This window comes from Aethalodelphis obliquidens, unplaced genomic scaffold, assembly GCF_003676395.1.
Source record: "Aethalodelphis obliquidens isolate GAN/ISIS:26980383/991018 unplaced genomic scaffold, ASM367639v1 scaffold103, whole genome shotgun sequence".
Classification (NCBI taxonomy): domain Eukaryota; kingdom Metazoa; phylum Chordata; class Mammalia; order Artiodactyla; family Delphinidae; genus Aethalodelphis; species Aethalodelphis obliquidens.
The window spans coordinates 273,925-279,496 of record NW_020838047.1 but is presented as its reverse complement, the minus strand read 5'-3'; positions in this window follow the sequence as shown (position 1 = coordinate 279,496).

Below are 5,572 nucleotides of genomic sequence, written 5' to 3'. Positions count from 1 at the left end.
TGCATGGAATATCTTTTTCCATCCCCTCACTTTCAGTCTCTATTGTGTCTCTAGGTGTGAAGTGGGTCTCTTGTAGACAGCATATATATGGGTCTTGTTTTTGTATCCATTCAGCCAGTCTGTGTCTTTTGGTGAAAGCATTTAATTCATTTACATTTAAGGTAATTATCAATATGTATGTTCCTATTTCCATTTTCTTAATTGTTTTGGGTTTGTTATTGTAGGTCTTTTCCTTCTCTTGTGTTTCTTGCCTAGAGAAGTTCCTTTAGCATTTGTTGTAAAGCTGGTTTGGTGGTGCTGAACTCTCTCAGCTTTTGCTTGTCTGTAAAGGTTTTAATTTCTACATCACATCTGAATAAGATCCTTGCTGGGTAGAGTAATCTTGGTTGTAGGTTTTTGTCCTTCATCACTTTAAATATGTCCTGCCAGTCCCTTCTGGCTTGCAGAGTTTCTGCTGAAACATCAGCCGTTAACCTTATGGGGATTCCGTTGTGTGTTATTTGTTGTTCTTACCTTGCTGATTTTAATATGTTTTCTTTGTATTTAATTTTTGATAGTTTGAATAATATGTGTCTTGGCGTGTTTCTCCTTGGATTTATCCTTTATGGTACTCTCTGTTCTTCCTGGACTTGATTAACTATTTCCTTTCCCATATCAGGGAGGTTTTCAACTATTATCTCTTCAAATATTTTCTCAATCCCTTTCTTTTTCTCTTCTTCTGGGACCCCTATAATTCAAATGTTGGTGCATTTAATGTTGTCCTGGAAGTCTCTGAGACTGTCCTCAGTTCTTTTCATTCTTTTTTCTTTATTCTGCTCTGCAGTAGTTATTTCCACTATTTTATCTTCCAGGTCACTTATCCGTTCTTCTGCCTCAGTTATTCTGTTATTGATCCCTTCTAGAGTATTTTTAATTTCATTTATTGTGGTGTGCATCATTGCTTGTTTCCTCTTTAGTTCTTCTAGGTCCTTGTTAAATGTTTCTTGCATTTTCTCTATTCTATTTCCAAGATTTTGGGTCATCTTTACTATCATTATTGTGAATTCTTTTTCAGGTAGACTGCCTATTTCCTCTTCATTTGTTAAGTCTGGTGGGTTTTTAACTTGCTCCTTCATCTGCTGTGTGTTTTTCTGTGTTTTCATTTTGCTTATCTTACTGTGTTTGGGGTCTCCTTTTTGCAGGCCGCAGGTTCGTAGTTCCTGTTGTTTTTGGTATCTGTCCCCAGTGGCTAAGGTTGGTTCAGAGGGTTGTGTAGGCTTCCTGGTGGAGGGGACTAGTGCCTGTGTTGTGGTGGATGAGGCTGGATCTTGTCTTTCTGGTGGGCAGGTCCACGTCTGGTGGTGTGTTTTGGGATGTCTGTGGCCTTATTATGATTTTAGGCAGCCTCTGTGCTAATGGGTGGTGTTGTGTTCCTGTTTTGCTAGTTGTTTGGCATAGGGTGTCCAGCACTGTAGCTTGCTGGTCGTTGAGTGAAGCTGGGTGCTGGCGTTGAGATGGAGATCTCTGGGAGATTTTCGCCTTTTGATATTACATGGAGCTGGGAGGTCTCTTGTGGACCAGTGTGCTGAAGTTGGCTCTGCCACCTCAGAGACACAGCACTGACTCCTGGCTGGGCACCAAGAGCCTTTCATCCACACGGCTCAGGATAAAAGGGAGAAAAAATAAGAAACAAAGAAAGAAAGAATGAAAGAAAGAAAGAAAAGAAAGAAAGGAGGAAGGGAGGAATGAAAAAAGGAAAGGAGGAAGGGAGGAAGGAAAGAAGGAAAGAAGGAAAGAAAGAAAGGATAAAATAAAGTTATTAAAATAAAAAATAATTATGAAAAAAATTTAAAAAGTAAAAAAAAAAAAGAAAAAAGAATGGATGGACAGAATCCTAGCGCAAACGGTGAAAGCAAAGCTATACAGACAAAATCTCATACAGAGACACACACACTCACAAAAAGAGGACAAGGGGAAAAAATAATATATCTTGCTCCCAAAGTCTACCTCCTCAATTTGGGATGACTCGTTGTCTATTCAGGTATTCCACAGATGCAGGGGACATCAAGGTGATTGTGGAGCTTTAATCCACTGCTTCTGAGGCTGCTGGGAGACATTTCCCCTTCTTTGTTCCCACAGCTCCTGGGGTTTAGCTTTGGATTTGCCCCCACCTCTGTGTGTAGGTCTCCGGAGGGCGTCTGTTCTTTGCTCAGACAGGACGGGGTTAAGGGAGCAGCTGATTCTGGGGCTCAGGCTCACTCAGGCCGGGGAGAGGGGTACAGAGTGGGGGGCGAGCCTGCAGCGGCAGAGGCCCGCATGATGTTGCACCAGCCTGATGGGCGCCGTGCGTTCTCCTGGGGAAGTTGTCCCTGGATCCCGGGACCCTGGCAGTGGCGGGCTGCACAGGCTCCCGGGAGGGGCAGTGTGGATAGTGGCCTGTGCTTGCACACAGACTTCTTGGTGGCGGCAGCAGCAGCCTTAGCGTCTCATGCCTGTCTCTGGAGCTCCTTTAAGCAGCGCTCTTAATCCCCTCTCCTTGCGCACCAGGAAACAAAGAGGCAAGAAAAAGTCTCTTGCCTCTTCGGCAGGTCCAGACTTTTCCCCGGACTCCCTCCCGGCTAGCCGTGGTGCACTAACCCCCTTCAGGCTGTGTTCACGCTGCCAACCCCAGTCCTCTCCCTGCGATCTGACCGAAGCCCGAGCCTCAGCTCCCAGCCCCTGCCCACCCCAGTGGGGGAGCAGACAAGCCTCTCGGGCTGGTGAGTGCCGGTTGGCACCCATCCTCTGTGTGGGAATCTCTCTGCTTTGCCCTCTGCATCCCTGTTGCTGTGCTCTCCTCCGTGGCTCTGAAGCTTACCCCCTTCGCCACCTGCAGTCTCTGCTCGCGAAGGGGCTTCCTAGTGTGTGGAAACCTTTCCTCCTTCACGGCTCCCTCCCACTGGTGCAGGTCCTGTCCCTATTCTTTTGTCTCTGTTTATTCTTTTTTCTTTTTCCCTACCCAGGTACATGGGGGAGTTTCTTGCCTTTTGGGAAGTCTGAGGTCTTCTGCCAGCATTCAGTACCTGTTCTATAGGAGCAGTTCCACGTGTAGATGTATTTCTGATGTATCTGTGGGGAGGAAGGAGGTCTCCGTGTCTTACTCTCCCGCCATCTTCTCCTCGAGCTTGAGTTTGGGGTTTTTAAGGCATGAGCCACCCATCTCCTTGCATGTCCCTGCAATAAACCTTTCTCTGTTCCAGACTCTGACATTTCAGTATTGTTTGGCCTCTCTTGTGTATGAGGCACACGGACTTGTGTTTTGGTAACAATTATAGCGAGCTAGCCAGGATGTCTGTGCCAGTGGCCAGTGGACCCCAGCCAGGGGCAGCCCCTTTCCTGAGTTCTCAGCAGCTTCTGGAGCTCATTTTGCTCCAGGGAACTGGGAGGGGCTCTCCCTGATAGAGGTCAGCCGCCCCAGTGCACGAGGCTGTTGGGAGCAGAGAAACATCCGGAGCTGTGGTCCGCATTTGGTGTCGCTTGGGGGTAAGTCACTCCAGCTTGTGCAGGCTGGGAATTCGCTCCACTCCATTTGGGCTGCTTCCGTTGCAGCAAGTGAGCCACTTTGGGTCCGTTCTCTTGAGAGCTGGACCACTGTGTTTGGAGGCCTCCGTCTGGAAGTGGAAGTGGAATTTTAGACTACCTTCCTCTGATTTTCTGTCTATGCGACTGTAGCTTATTTGTTGTTTGTGTTTTTGTATATGTCATTTTGGGGTGAGCCACTCTGGCTTGTGCTTTTGTTTGTGGGACCGTGTTTGTTATTTATATATTGTATGTGTGTGAATCAGTACTTGCATTGGCTTGTTGAGACGTCTTTGGTGAAAAACGGAGCTCAAGTGTGATGACACCAGGTATCCTTTCCCATTATGTTCGGTTTTTCCTGTGGTGGAGCTTTGGTTGGGATTTCACTTTGCAATGGGTGGGAATCTCCTTTTTGGTGCTAGGGAACTGTGATTCCGAGAGACCGTTTTGCACTGCATTTGTTTGTTTGGTATTTGATAACACCTGCTGTGATAATCGGAGTTCTATTCCATCTTATAGTGCCCCTAGCATAAAAGAAAGAAGATTTTTTTTTTTTTTTTGCGGTACGCGGGCCTCTCACTGTTGTGGCCTCTCCCATTGCGGAGCACAGGCTCCGTGCACGCAGGCTCTGCGGCCATGGCTCATGGGCCCAGCAGCTCCGCGGCATGTGGGGGAGGTTTACAGCAACATTGTGACCTGACCATGACCCGACCTCAACAACAACGGATCTGACACCAAGAAGCCTGCAGCAACTAACTACGCCCCTCCCTCACCTTTCCTGTAAGGGGACTTTGCTGAAAGCTTTCAGGGACATAAGGGTTTTTAAGGCTTGAGTCATCCGTCTCCTTGCGGTGCCCTGCAGTAAACCTTTGTCTGCTCCAAACTCCAATGTTTTGGTATTGTTTGGCCTCACTGTACATCGGGCAGTGAGGTAACAGTTTGTGTACGGTTTTATACCCTGACTTTTCATCCCATATAATCATTTTACCATACTGGTGTTTAGTGGTGGCCTAAAACTTAGTTAAGTGGATGAACCATAATTGATGTAACATCTTCATATTGTGAGACCTCTAGTCACCAAACCTCTACTCCCACCCCCAGCTTTTGGCTGTTTTAAATTACAATTACTCTCTTTGTAGTTTTTAGTGTCTTGCATATTTCGGGTAACTCTTTACCTGTCCAGAAGTGGAATTCCTCGTGGGCAGGAGAGGGTTAAGGCAGCAGCTCTGGGTCCCTGGGACCGTGCACATACCCAGGAACGGGCTGCTTCCATGTCCGCCCTTGGCTGGCTCCTGGCGACCGAGCTCTCGGGGTACATGGACTGGAGGAGTGTTCTGCATGCTTGGGGGCTGATCCCTGCTGTCATGGTTTCTGCAGGTGGTTTATGCTGAACACCTGCTCTCCCTCTGCGGCAGGTGGGGCAGTCCTGCAGCCACGGCGTCAGCCATCCTTGCTGAAGGAATTAAGTGAGTCCCGTGGCACTGCTGAGAGAGGACTCTCGGAAGCTTGTGTCTGGTTTCCCCTAGACTTTGCCCACGTGACTTTCCCTTTGGGATTTTGCTCTATCCTTCTGCTATAATAACCTGTAACTGTGAATAGAACAACTTCTGGTCCTCTGAGTCCTTCCACCGACCCATGAAGCCCAAGGGTGGTCTTAGAGACCCCGACATACCTGGGCTGGTGGGCATTCAGTTGCAGATAACGGAAACTACTCTGGCTAGTTTAAGCAAAAAATATTTTTATCATGTATTCCGTGGTTTCCAAATGGTTGGCATGACTGAAAATGTGGATGGAGCGTTTTCCACAGGGCTGGGGACGATTTCTAGCCCCGCATTTCCCTATTTCTGCCAGAAGAAGCAGACCCACCCAGCAGGGCAGCGGCCTGCTGTGAGGTCCTGCTGCCTTAGCTGTGCCAGGAGACGGGAACCCCATATCCTGCCCGCTCGCCTCCTGACTCAGTTCTGAACGCAGGCGTCTGGGGGACAGAGCTCACACCTGGGGCTGTGTCTGCAAGGCCATCTGGAAATGTGGCATT